General features: G+C 33.5%; 2 long non-coding RNA genes across 4 annotated transcripts; one reads left to right on the top strand and one right to left on the bottom strand.

Moving 5' to 3' along the window:
- Nucleotides 1-2,728: 2,728 nt before the first annotated feature.
- On the bottom strand, nt 2,729-7,635 carry LOC130053151 (uncharacterized). Of its 2 annotated transcripts, XR_008801646.1 has the most exons (4): nt 7,532-7,635; nt 6,912-6,987; nt 5,830-5,894; nt 2,729-3,584 (listed from the first exon to the last, which is right to left on the bottom strand). It is a non-coding gene; the product is annotated as an uncharacterized LOC130053151 (long non-coding RNA). The 2 variants fall into 2 exon arrangements; XR_008801645.1 differs by lacking the exon at nt 7,532-7,635 and having other exon boundaries at nt 6,912-7,522.
- On the top strand, nt 7,580-14,883 carry LOC125666286 (uncharacterized). Of its 2 annotated transcripts, XR_008801644.1 has the most exons (4): nt 7,582-8,004; nt 8,113-8,382; nt 8,938-9,062; nt 11,916-14,883. It is a non-coding gene; the product is annotated as an uncharacterized LOC125666286 (long non-coding RNA). The 2 variants fall into 2 exon arrangements; XR_008801643.1 differs by lacking the exon at nt 11,916-14,883 and having other exon boundaries at nt 7,580-8,004; nt 8,938-9,973.
- Nucleotides 14,884-15,031: the final 148 nt, after the last annotated feature.

Genomic DNA, 15,031 nt, shown 5'->3' with positions numbered 1-15,031 from the left:
ACTTACTTTTTATATAATTAAGAAATTATAAACCTTCCCTCTAACAGAAACCATTTCTTATCTCTATTGACCAAACAATGTTTGTTAAAGACCCATCTCATGACCGTACGGTCAGTAAAAATGTAGGCGGAGCTTAATCTAAACAGATGTTATTTACCTGGAGTGGCCAGGGTCTACCAAGGTGTTAATTGCTTTATCCCATGGCACTGAAATAAATACACAGAGACATAACATGGTAGAAATCTACCTGTCCATGCTTTTTGTTATAGTTTTGATATACACAGGACCTGTCTCAGGGACCTCTGCAGAGTTTCTGTGGTCAAAGTGTTTGAATAATGGTTGTATTCCTAAGGGTAGCTGACACACATTCTACACCCACCCACCATCTCTCTCTCTCTCTCTCTCTCTCTCTCTCTCTCTCTCTCTCTCTCTCTCTCTCTCTCTCTCTCTGCCATTGACTCAATGAATAATTTCTGTTATAAATATAGAGGTATCATAAATTGATGATATAAATTATTTCAATAGGTTACAAGTTTTAAAACTTATTGTGCAAATTATTATTTGATTTCTGATTGTGTAATTTATAATACATGTACAGGTATATAGAGGGGGACAATTACAATTATATTGAAATTGTATTGTTCAGGGGCCTTTTTAAAACAATTGAATTACAAGAAAATAGCAATTGTGGACAGGTCATTTGCTATCACAACTCAGGTATACTGGGCTTCCTCAAGATCTAAAGAATGCCTTTAGATACTTGCTGTTATTGTTATCAAAACACCTCTCTGGGGTAGCCCCAGACCACAGTGTCTGCAGATGTCACTCCACCTGAAATATATTGTTAGATGTTTGATGGGCAGGCAGCTTACAATTTGGGGGTGTCAGCTTAAAATTGGGTCTTTAATAAACGCGTGACGTGTTCAGATGAAAATAACACTTACTTTTAAAGACTTGCATGTGTTTCTCGTAGCTCTTGGTTACGGTCATACTGATCCACACGTAAATTTTAGTTCCTGTATGAGTTGTATCTCGTTATTCTCGCATAGTATGTCAAAATACTGGGTCTACCTATTTTCGCTTTCTCTCACTGGAAGATATGCAGCACTGTTTCTTGTGAGTGGTCATGCGTCTGAACATTATTGTCGGAGGCTCAATATTTTTGCAACGGCCGTCAGAAAGTATTAATTTTAGCGTTTAGACGAGAATTTTCAAATTTAGAAATGTATCAAAATTCCAAAGTTCAAACTTTTAATAATGCAACAAAATTTTAGAAAACTCTGGGAAAGTTGTCATTTTGTGATTTTTGGGCAAAATGAGCTGTGAACTGTGAGCAATAAAATCTCAAGAAGTAAAAAAAAAATCGCGAATAACAAGGAAAACAGTGTATTCAACGATCATGTGTAATTAACTCTGCATTAAGTGTGGATATTTTATTAACACATGGGTATTCTTCTACTAGTCGACTAAATTTGATTTTAACATATATTATTTTCCAGATATCTTAACAAAAGAATTGGGCACAAGTTCCTAAATCTTAAAATGTCCTCTCCGACTCAAGAATTCAACATGAAGTGATTGATCATATAGAATTGTTCAAGGTCTCTTTGATTTAGTAAAATGAAAAATCCCTTATTCACCATTTAAAATTTATCAGCAAGTTGAAGTTCCAATAAAGGTTTTGCAACTGGAGTGAATCTTCAAGGTTAAGGTCACAGTATCAAATATCATTTTATAAAAGTGTTTTGTGATAAAGAATCTGATATACAAAATATGAAAGCCCAAGCTTAAACAATCCCGGAAATATTACCTTAATGAGGTTTTCTTATAAGTTGGTCAAACTCTAAACCCAATGTCGCAAGTAAAATTTTTGATAGCTAAAAATATTTCGTCACAAGAAATGCACACATGAAAAACGAATGACCTATCACTTACAATTCAAAATTGATCAGCTGCAAGGTTCAATTTTCACCTGAAGTTTTGAAATATGAGTCAAACTTCAAGGCCAAGATTGCAAAGTCAAAGACAATGGTGTAAACTGAAAGGTTCTGTCAGAAGGAATCTATATACAAAATCTAAACGCCGTACTTTAAATAGTTCAGGAGATAATGTCTAAGTTTGGGTTTCTTTAAAAAAAATCAAACGGTATGGTTTAGGTCACAAGGTTGAAATCTCTGGTTATATCAGGAAGGTCTTTTTACATACAATGCCGATATATGAAACATGAGAGCCATATGACTCACGATTAAAATGTTACACTGCGTGAAAAAATAGCTTTACAAAGCCAGTAAAGATGATGTAAATTGTAAATTTACATTACCTTTAAATGCCTTTACTGAAAAAAGTCAAAGTTCTAAATGGTAACCTTTACGATAACTTTACTTAACTTAAATATGATGTAATGTCCCACTTTTTCTTGACTTTACAAAACAGTAAATTTGATATTTAATGGCATTAAATATATCATTTTGTGCACATTTAACTTAATGTTAACAAATTGTAAATATATATTTTGATCACCTTTAATTACTGAAAATGTCATATTTATATGCATTAAATATTATCTTGTCAATTACTCAAAATGTCATATTTATATACATTAAATATTATCTTTCCTCTGCCTGAGGTACATTTCATTATATTCTATTGGTATATCAGTCTGGCATCTCTCCTCGTCTTCCTCATAAGCAGTTCTTTAATCATCCAATAGACAAAACGCAAGACTATAGCAGGTTATCTTTTCTTTTAATACAAATTAATAATGCCACAAAACATTTGAAGTAAAATAAATTTAAAAGGGACTACTGCTGTACAAAATATTTCCCATACAGTTCTTCTAGAGAGCTACACATACTGCAGCTGACAACTTAACAGTGACAACAGGAAATCAATTTCAAAAAAAGTACTGATTTACATATTAACAATTCAGGGCATACATTTTCTATAAGTTTGAACATTTCTCACCTGGTCTGTTATGATTTACAGCTAAAAAATCACAGTTATTTACACTATATGCATCTACATGTATCTGCATGCATGTTAAATTTCAAAAGTAAAATTTATAAATTAAAAAAGTTTTTTTTTTTGCAGAGAAGTCAAAAATGTTGATTGCACATATTTGCTAAGAATACTTCACTCAATAATTCTCTTAAACTATAATTTTCAAATTTTTCAAATTAAGATAAAACACATATGGATAATGTTAATTTACATGTTTAAAAAGTTTATATACAGCATCAACATAAACAAAAATTAATATTAGTTCATTTAAAAACCCAGGAAAACTCCTCTTCAAATTCTGGTGTTGGCTGTTCTTTTGCTGAACCTTTTGTTCTCTTTTGAACGAGTCGCCTACTCCGGGGTGGACATGTCTCTAAATATTTCTTGTCCAAACTGTCTTTCACATTCTTCCAAGTGTCACTTTCCCAGGAGTATGGGTGCGAAATAAAACCATCTGCTCCTTCTTCATCACTTGACATATACTTATATGATTGTTTATGGCTAAGAAACTTTTTCACCGATGTTCTCTTCTCCTCTGTCCAGTTCTTCTTCTTTTCAGTTGCAACCAATCTTCGTCTTAATTTCTAAGGATTAGAACAAATCCAGTTTCAAATTAAACATTAAGCAATTAAATCATATTTGCAAACGTTGTTATTTTGACAATGCATGGTGACAATCATAATGTATTTATTCTCATAAAATGACAAAGTATGTTGCATAGAAAACAAGAGGCCCATGGGCCACATTGTTTGCCTGAATTACTATGGCCCTTCTGTTCATTCCTATCTTTAACTTTGGTCACACATTATGGCCCCGCCCTACCATCAGGGAGGGGGAGGGGGTGTCATGATTTGAATAAGTTTAAATCTACACCTCACGAGAATGCCTCCACTTAAGTATGACTAATCGCTGTTCTTTAAAATAAGATTTTTATAATTTTTCATTTATATCCAAATGCAAAACTTTGGCTTCTTATTGTGGCTCCACCTTACCCCCGGGGGTCATGATTTGAATAATTTCGAATCTATACCGCCTCAGGAAGTCTTCTCATTAGTTTCATCTTTTCTAATTCATTAATTGATGAGAAGAAGATTTTTTCTATACATTTCTGAATGTAAAACTTTGATCCTCTATTGTGGCCCGAGCCTACCCAGGGGGTGGTAAGGATTTGATTTTTTTTTTTTTTTTAGAATTTACACTTCCTCAAGAAGCTTCCACACAAGTTTCACTTTTTCTGACCCAGTGGTTCTTAAGAAGATTTTTAAAGATCTTTTCCAATATTTTAAAATGCAAAACTTTGATCCCCTATTGTGGCCCCACCCTAACCCCAGAGGTAATAATTTGAACAATCTAAAATCTAAACTTCCTCATAAAGCTTCAAAAAAAGTTTCACCTTTTCTAACCCCAAGGGTATTGAGAAGATTTTTTTTTAATATATTTCAATTTGAAACTTTGATCCCCTATTGTGGCCCCACCCTTACCCCGGGGGTCATGATTTGAACAAATAAGAATCTACACTTCCTCAAGAAGCTTCCACATAAGTTTCACTTTTTCTGACCCAGTGGTTCTTGAGAAGAAGATTTTTAAAGATTTTTACGAGACATCCACTCTACCACTGAGCTACTGCGACCAGTCACAATTACTCAAAAATGTAATCGATCAATAATCAACAACTTAAAGCAATTTTGTGTAATTGCAGGGTTTGACACTAAGGCACGTCCGACCGACCGAGACTACTAAATGATAGGTCCGGTCGGGTAAAATGTTTATTTACTAGTCCGACTGGTCGTGTTAAAAATATAAACAAATTTAAGAAACTTTACTTTAAATCATAAGATATTTTATTCATAAAAAAAAATAACAGTAAAGAGTTTGCGAGCAATTTTGAACCGCACGATGACATAATCTCTATCTTTAGTTCTAATAAGTCGCGGTCGTAAGTGATGTTCTACGACATCTACACATTGTTAATGTGTGTAAAGTTATGTTTTGGTTAAATAGAATTATTGAATTCATTTTCATTAAAAAAAAAACCCACCAAAACAGTTCATTTGAATTGAATATAAGAAAGTGTTTATTAAACATATGTGCGGGAATGTCTATATCATCAAATATGAAATCTCGTCCTCAATGAAAGCAAAAGATGTCTCAAGGAAGAAAAAAAAAGGAAAACGTTGGGAAGAAACAAAGCAGGGCTTAAATAGAAATTTTAAAAAAAATATTGAGGTCAATTTATTCTAAATGGATTAAAGAATTTCCGTGCCGGTAAAAATTTAAAGAAACTGAAAATAGGGTTGAAAGTAAAAGCATCAAATTGAATGACGAGATTAAAGATTTTTTTGAGACAATTAAATGCATTTTAGTTCAAACTTAACGTTTTTCATGTAAATTTTAAAAGTACATGTATTTAGATATGGAGAATCTTATAAGATTTTTTTCTGGAACGTTGGTCAGGGCTAGTGGATGTAAGGTCAGGTCTAGCAAAAATCATTTTAAGTAGCCCGATTGGTCTAGTGCCCCAAAAAGTTAATGTCAAACCCTGAATTGATTACTAATTGAGTACAGTCAATTTTGCCCTGTAATCGATTGCAATAGATTACATGTACTTTAGAGGATGTAATTGATTAGTTACTTTAGATTTTTTTTATGTGTACATGTATGTAAAAATAAAAATGGTAACTATCGTATGTTAATAACTTTAATATTAAACATGTACACAATTCAATGTGCATTGCATCAAATCTTCAAGTTATATTCAGATGATTGATTTGTATTGAATTACTTTGAGAGCTTGTAATCGTCAAAACAAAGAGTATTTTAACCATGTACCTGTCCTCCTTTATTATAATGTTGTCTTATTCCAAGTTACTCTTGTAAATCAAATCTCAGTTGAACTGAAATAAAAATTTGGAGTAATATTACATATATATACTGGTATATTAGAATCATACAGATAAATATGACACATTGTTAGCCTGGGCAAGATCAAAAGTTCAATGTCTGATAAAAAAAATAATAATTCAGTTTTGACCCAAATTGATTATCATGCAATAACACAATAGTACTAAATAAGACTATATATGTTTTCTAATTCTTATTTTAAATGTTCATTAAAATGTAATAAATGTTATTTCCAAATTTTCAATGAGTCACTTCAGTCCTGCTCACTTTCTTCCTGCTGAAATGCTGCAATTATTCGTGTATTATAATAAATAGAATATTGGATGAGTGACCGAAACTTGTGGGAGTTTTTACCCCCTTCCCTCCCCCAAACTATTTCAATTAAGATTTTCATCAGACATTGAGCTTTTCATCTTGTCCCTTAAGGAGGTGTGCTACACCAGATAAATTTGACGTAGATGAAAAGTGGAGGATATGTACAACAATATTTTGAAGTTGAAAATTTTCAAATTTACTTTATTTTGTCAAAAAATACAGTTTTAGTGGAAGGTAATCTAAAAAAAAAATTAAAACCCCTGCTGGACTCGAACCTCTGACCTACAGGTCAGCAGTCGGTATTCTAACCTACTGAGCTACTCGGCTAGGTATTTAAATCGAAAAGGAAAAGCCAAATATTGCTGATATCGATTTTTTCATCCATGTTTTTAAAGGAAGTCAGCCATTATGACGATGTAGAGTACTACCTTAACTTGCTAAATTACAAAATAAAAACTAATGGTTATTCTTTAATGTTTACCTTCATTATACCAAGACATTGGACTTAAATGTAATAAAGGAAAAGAGGGAATCAAATGTATGAACGAACCAGGAATCAAAGCTGGGACCCCTGCATTACTAGTCAGGTGCTCTAACCACTGAGCTACCTAAGCCGATATTCATGGTCCATATAGCTTTAACTACTACAAATATTTACTTTTCATTACATATAGAATATCAAATTCAAAAGTTACCTCATTGAAGTGCTGAGTAGCTCCACTCCCTTTATTTTTCAATATTTTAGTCTGTGATGGCTATTGAAAAAAGAACCTGTTAATAGAAATGGAAGATGCGATAATATTATATGATGATGAATATTTACATTTTTCCACAATACGGCTAAGAAGTAAGTCAGTTATTAGTCCATTGTTTCGCTTGTACTTGCACTATATAGAATTCAGAGGCGGATCTAGACAATTTTCACAGGGATTTAAATGTACCTTTTTCGTCCCCAGAGGAGTTAATGGCACATAATAAATTAATTTACATTTTTGTTAAAAATATTCAACAAAAGTGGGGAGCACCACCTTTCCAGATCAGCCACTGTACATACAAGATAATAGTAATACAGAACTGTAGTGGAAATGGACAGGAAATGTATGAGTAAACTCGGATTAATCAATCATACAACGTACTTATACCAATCCACTATGTAATACCAACCCTGCGTTAACACGTCCTCTGAAAGGAACTAACGTTCGACATATAACCAATACTATACATGTATCAGACTGTCAAAAGTCTTTGTTACAGTGAGTAACTCTCCTTTCTAATAGTAATAGTAAGTGCTTGTTTACAAATTTCAGCTACCTACCTGGTCTCCCGAAGTCGATCGATAGGAGTCTCCATCTCAGTAGATAAAAGCCCCTTTCTATGTCTTCTTTCCACATTTTAATAAACAGCGCAATTCTCGCAAAGCACGTTTTAAATTGATTGGTTCTCTGAGTCTGAATTCCAATGCACCAAATATGGTGAGGTAAACAACGTAGTTGCTAACTCGTTCAAATATTAATTCGATGAATCCAACAAAAGTTCAGACCCATGTGAGATTCAATGAGGAGTGTAGTGGGGAAAAGATTGGGATGATCCAAATTTATATCATTTAGACATTTTATAAGATCTTACCGAACTTTCACAGGAATATGCAGAAGTATTGAATTAAATTGAATAATGAAATAATAAACCGAATTACCAAAGGAATGAATGTGATTGCCGAACCGAAATGCATCACGGGGATGTAAACAAGATAATCCGCCAAAATGGGAGAACAAAGACAAAGGGAGAAAAGTAAGTACAATAGTTTGCTATTTCATGATGCTACTTTTTATTCTTTGATATGAAGCTTCAGATCATTTGGGTCATATTGCTTCACAATCTAACTGATTGTATTTGCAGGCCTGTAGATAAAGGGAAATACTGACCCCAGGATCATGAGCATGGGGCCCAGGCTATGCCGAACTTGTATATGGCCTACTTGCATTGAACGATTGGTGCTAGATGTAAACGGTGTACACACTCAGTGCCTAGAGAATCTGAGACGTGTAGTGAGCTCAATGTTTCTGTGACTTGTGACTGAGTACCAACTTGCATCAACATGATGTGTGGTTATTTCATCAAGGGCGGATCTAAATTTTCAAAGTTGCAGGCAGTGAGGCTCCCTGAGAGGTGAGTCACACTTTAAAAAAACGCGGCAAGGATGATGACAGTACATATATATTAACGACACCAATTTATTTCTTAAACTTTAGAATAGTCACTTATGGTCTCCTATCATCAGCTGATCATGGACATGGCAGTGAACTTGACCGGTGATATGTATTATATATGTATAGTACTGTTACATGACCACCTGATATACATATAGGTAGTAATTTTATTTATTATTGTTTGGTCATAGTCGTGAAGAGAGCCAGTTTGAAAGAAGTGCACGACTGTTGTGTATGTAGCCACACTCATATGAAATAAGTACACGGCGGTTGTGCAAATGGCTGAAACAAAATTGGTAAATGACAGCCAAGCGAGTAGCCAATATACATCATGTGCCCAACAGTTGGGAGAATAGCTCACATATCATCATCTTTGCAATAGCTATATTGTGGTTGGGTGAAAAGAATTGATGATTTACATTTTAGTCATATGAAGTTGTATGTTTACTTTTATCATAATGTCCTTCTCAGTAAAATGGAAATTATCAAGTAAACAGGTGCTGTTTTATTGCAGTGCCAGAGCTCATACATGCATTATGGCCCGTCAGTCCTGAGACTCGCAAACTAGTGTGTAAGAGAAAGCATCTGATCCAACAAGAAGATCGTGTGGACACTGGCAGAGTTGTCATTTTGAAATGGGTGAGAACTAAGTATCATATTTCAGATGCACACTGTATTCTCTGCAATACACACATTTTACAGTCCAGTCCTCAAATGTTAATTCTAATTTGTGTATATTGATAATGCTCCATAAATAATTTATGGTTCATATTATATATGTCATGGAGTTAAAATACAGTGGTCCAAGGTCTGGGATCTGAAGTTTATGGGGTGGACTAGTTAATTTTCACCCTCCATTTGCCTCCAATAGTCCATCAGACCAGCAGTATCAAGCAGAAAAAAATATTTTAAAAGTATAACAATAAAAACATTTTGGAAGGAAGCATGTACTTTTAATGATTGAAAACAAACTGAATGTGTTTTATGAAAGTGAATTTTACGAAATTATCGGACTAGTTAAAGATTAGAAGTTGATTTTTGTTTGACTTCAATTTTTTTCTTGAACAGTTATCTGCCCTTTAAAATATAAGAATGGGGGAAAACCCCAGATTTTCTAAATATTTCTGTGGTAAACTATTAATTTGAAATCATATTTTGATAAAAGAGTAAGTTTGTGCAACTTTTTACCAATATATCTGGATGAAAGTCAAATCGTATTATAAATTATTTGAATGAAATATGCTTTTCCCACAGACTTCAATGTAAACTTTAAGGTGTGATTTATCGGTTAGTAATCAAAATTTTGAAAAATCTTGTGGTAGAATATTTTGATTTTACCAACCCTTCAAAATTATACAAAGGTAAGAAAAATCCCACCATCCATTTATTAGATACAAAATAGATCAGTTATGGATGGTCTACCTTAAAGTTATGGACTAGTGAATTTCTCAGATCAGTGAATGTTTTAGGAAAATCTAAATATCTGGTCGTTGTATACTATAATGTTGGACAACTTGTTTATTAGAAGATAATTGTAATGTGGTGTCTTATTTCACAAAATTGAAGATTTAGGCCATCCTTAAAAAAATTTTTGTTTGCTGTAACGAGATCGAGATTAAAAAAAAAAACAACCCAACATGGCGGACAAGTCCATGGTCACGTTTATTGTGACCGTCAATTTAAAGCAGTACATGCTGTATATCTGAAGGTAAATAAATTGAAAAATAAAAGAACAAATTCAATAGCATATACGTGATTGAATATACTTCATAAACCTGTCGTATCAGTAGATTATGTCAATCATGAATCAAATTGTCTTCCTGACACCGTCAGTGACAGCAATTCCTGCTCGATATCTTCGATGTGCATTGACCTCCGAGGTCATCAGTTGCTGTCAACCCACACACTGATTCTACATATCATGCGTGTCCATATGATCAATTAGTTTTTTAACGGACTTAAACAAAAATTAAAAATGATACGCCACTTTTAGTACTTGGGTGACCAGCAGTCCCAATTGCAAGTTGAAACTAGGCCTAGCAGATATGCGTTCGACGTTTTAATGCAGCCACCAAGTACCTAAAAGGTGCCTAAGGTTTTGGTTGACAAACCACGATTCACAGGTTTTCAATATGGAAGACATCTAAACATTTAAATATATAGATATTAAACTTTATTTCAGTATCTGTTGAAGACTGACAAGTAATTACACTAGTATTAATAGCAACCCCTTTTTATATTGCCTATATATACCTATATATTTACAAAGTCTGAATGCTGCCCGTGTCTTGTCTACTTTAGTGTGTAACAGTAGGCACACTCAGAGTGAGATTTAGTAGAACTACTAAGGATGAAATGTTATACCAATAAACCACAATACACACACGATAAACATAACGTATCATGATACAAATAAGGAATAACTCTTGTTTGAGTGGGTTATGTGTTTATATTAAAAGCGATTAGATCACATGGTTTTTGGCATAAACGCAGGTGAATTAAGGCATTTATGCATACAAATACTATGTGGGCCAATCGCTTTATCAACTCATTACCCTCCTAAACTAGACAGTTGTTATTTACATTATCTCCTAAATAAAATAAATTTTAGTAAGTTTTATCAATAATTCTTTATTGATTAATGGTAAAATGTGTTTATATCTTAACCTTCGACCGAAAGCTAGCTTGAGTGATGTCACAATGGCGCGAGAGAATGGTGATTCATGAGACAATAAACTCATTATCTACTTGGTAGTGTCATATAGAACAGAATGTAAATATAAATATATACCAGTACCTGTTTATCGCAATCTATTTACATTCTGCATTGAAAACTCGACTCCAATTCAGTTCTCGAAGTAAAGTTATTAGTTTTTAAATCTTTAATCTGTTGTCTTACTGTTCATCGCAATTTTGCTCATTATAGTAGGGCTGAAACGATTCACCGAAATATCGATACTGTTCAATATAAACGCTCGATTCAATGTTCGATTCATTGCCCCGATTTTTGGTTAGTCTCGGCCTGTATATATCATTTCTACCTGCATAAGGGACAAAATAGTGTTGAATAATGTTCAAACTATTGTTTGCCTTGAGGTTGACGAAAATAATAATAATAATAAACTAGTTATCAGTTTTAAACTACAGTGAACAGGCATCTCACCGTTTGACAGTTTTGCTTTTAAAATTATGATTTTGAATCTTGATAATTAATTTCTTCTTCAATGTTATTATTGGTTTCTTCTGTAAATTGTATCGTATTGAAAGTATTGAATCTTGACATAAGTATTGCAATATGTATCGCATCGTAAAGGGGTGCATCGTTTCAGCCCTACATTATAGTAAGTGGTTTTAAAAAAAAAAAAAACCCTACCTACCTACCCACACTGAAAAATCTGAGTCGCGTTACAGCAAACATACAATTTTTTAAGGATGGCCTTATGTTGAAAAATGTATATCATTGATCATTAATGTATGTTATATATTTTTCAGCAATCAATGCCCTCAGAAGATGCATACAGAACTCACATTGGAGATACTTGATAGCAGAAGCTTTGGATAAGAGTTGCCTTGGAGATGATTATTGACGAAATACCTAGTTTTTGAAAAAACAATGCATTATAGGAAATACGGAACTTAAATTAAGTCACATTAGCACTATATTGTATATTTTTGTTAGACATTAGACAATTTTTCAGAACAACTTGTTTTTTGTGAAGTGAAGCACTAATGTATGTTCATGTGAAGTTCATCGCGAATGATCATCTGACATATTCTGATATACTCGACATTTAACAATTGTTTCTGTTGAGTCTGTTAAATTATATTTACAACAACAGTAATCTCATAAAATAAATTCACGATCCAGTGATCGAACCACTAGACCGTTACAATGATATGTATTTTTGCTATACATACATTATGTGATATTATGTTTATGGATTCCTGTATTGTTGGAAACACAGTTGGCAGTCTAGAAAAAAATATTTTTTTGGATAAATGTTTTGGGCAAGGACAACATATATTCACAAATGCGATTCATTTACTTAACGTAAGGCACTGTTTTAACTTTATCACGGCTTCATGTACATGATACCGCTTTGTGAAGTCAGCACACACTTTTTCAAGTGTGAAGCTTGACACATAGAGCACATGGTATTGACACAACCACTTCATCACCAAATACACAATACCGCTTTGTGAAGTCAGCACACATGTTTCGATGTGTGAAGCTGGACACATGAAGGACACAGAACTACTTATGCACATTTTTTTTTACACATTCATAAGGTATTCATATAAGTGGTGCTGCTTTGTGAAGTCAAGCACACATGTTTCGATGTGTGAAGTTGGACACATGAAGCACACAGTACTACTTATGCACATTTTTTTTACACGTTCACATTTGTTACACCACCATAGGTATTCATATAAGTGGTACTGCTTTGTGAAGTCGAGCACACATGTTTCGATATGTGAAGCTGGACACATGAAGCACACAGTACTACTTATGCACATTTTTTTTACACATTCACATTTGTTACACCTTCATAGGTATTCATATAAGTGGTACTGCTTTGTGAAGTCGAGCACACATGTTTCGATGTGTGAAGCTGGACACATGAAGCACACAGTACTACTTATGCACATTTTTTTTTACACATTCACATTTTTTACACATTCATAGGGTATTCATATAAGTGGTACTGCTTTGTGAAGTCGAGCACACATGTTTCGATGTGTGAAGCTGGACACATGAAGCACACAGTACTACTTATGCACATTTTTTTTTTACACATTCACATTTGTTACACCTTCATAGGTATTCATATAAGTGGTACTGCTTTGTGAAGTCAAGCACACATGTTTCGATGTGTGAAGCTGGACACATGAAGCACATAGTACTGAATATGCACATTTTTTTACACATTCACTTTTTTTGCACATTCATAGGGTATTCATATAAGTGGTACTGCTTTGTGAAGTCGAGCACACATGTTTCGATGTGTGAAGCTGGACACATGAAGGACACAGAACTACTTATGCACATTTTTTTTTACACATTCATAAGGTATTCATATAAGTGGTGCTGCTTTGTGAAGTCGAGCACACATGTTTCGATGTGTGAAGCTGGACACATGAAGCACACAGTACTACTTATGCACATTTTTTTTTTTTACACATTCACATTTGTTACACCTTCATAGGTATTCATATAAGTGGTACTGCTTTGTGAAGTCAAGCACACATGTTTCGATGTGTGAAGCTGGACACATGAAGCACATGGTACATGTACTACTTGTGCACATATGTTAGGCACATGCATATGGAAAATTTGATTCTGTATATGCATACTATTATACACAAAGTATGCATATTTCACTATTTCATGAAAAGAAAATAAGTTTTATTTTCCATCATTTATTAAAGAAGAGCAATTTTTTTTAATTAATTTTTAATATTTTGTTGCAATTATGATTTTGAAATATAAAAACAAGTATATGTAGCTCAAATCATAATATTCAGTATTTTTTCGTAGTGTATATTGTGACTACCATCTTATTTATTAGTAGTCATGGGTCCATTTATTTTTTATGACAATTATCTAGAAATAAAAAGTTTTATTAAAGTTTGTGTTTATCTGTTTTATCTTATAAGTGTTTTCAAGAATTTTGAGAGGTTGTAAAATTTGACAAGTATGTGATATATCACATGAGCACATACTTCCTTTTATTATGAGCATGATATAGATTTAGTGACAAAGTCGACCTTTACTTAAGTCATCAAAGACGAACATCTTTTTTCAAATTTAAAAAAATTGAAAATATTAAATTTACTGTTCTGTAAATATGAAAGAGAATGTTTAAACACATTTTAGTACTTGAAGTAAAGTTAATTCAAAGGTAACCTTGATATTCCTTACATCTTTAATTATATTTACTTTTAAAGTAAAGTTTTGTAAAGGTGTTTTTTTCACGCAGTGTTAGTAGCAATGTTAAGGTAGGGAGCAGACATACAGGACAGGAGAATATGCCTCCCCCTCCCCGGCTGTAGTCAAAGGCATATAAAACACTTGAATCCACATACCTGCTATACTTGAAAATGATTTGTTTAAGTGAAATGTGAAAATAACGTACAGTGATGAATCTCAAAACTCCTGCAAGCAATGCAAAATATATAGTTGGGCAAACACGGACCCCTGGACACATCAGAGGTGGGATCAAGTGCCTAGGAGGAGTAAGCATCCCCTGTTGACCATAATTTACTGAATTACCTGCACTATCTGAACGTGTTTGCATATTAACATGACTAATCATGACCCTGCTGTTTTTGAGATAAAGAATTTCAAAAACATTTCAATATACAACCCTGTAAAACTTGCGTCCATTATTGTTGTTCACCCCCACCTTTCCCCGAGGACCACAATTTGAAGAAACTTGAATCTGCACTACCTGGGGATGCTTGCATATTGCTATGATTAATTATGACCTTATCGTTCTTCTGAAGATGTTTCCTTTATATCTCCATGTAAAACGTTGACCCCCTGATGAGGTCCTACCCAAACCCAGGGATGTCATGGTTTTAACAAGCTTGCATCTATACTATAT

Source organism: Ostrea edulis, chromosome 3, assembly GCF_947568905.1.
Source record: "Ostrea edulis chromosome 3, xbOstEdul1.1, whole genome shotgun sequence".
Lineage (NCBI taxonomy): Eukaryota > Metazoa > Mollusca > Bivalvia > Ostreida > Ostreidae > Ostrea > Ostrea edulis.
The sequence above is the reverse complement of the archived record's forward strand: the minus strand, read 5'-3'. Positions and strand labels throughout refer to the sequence as shown.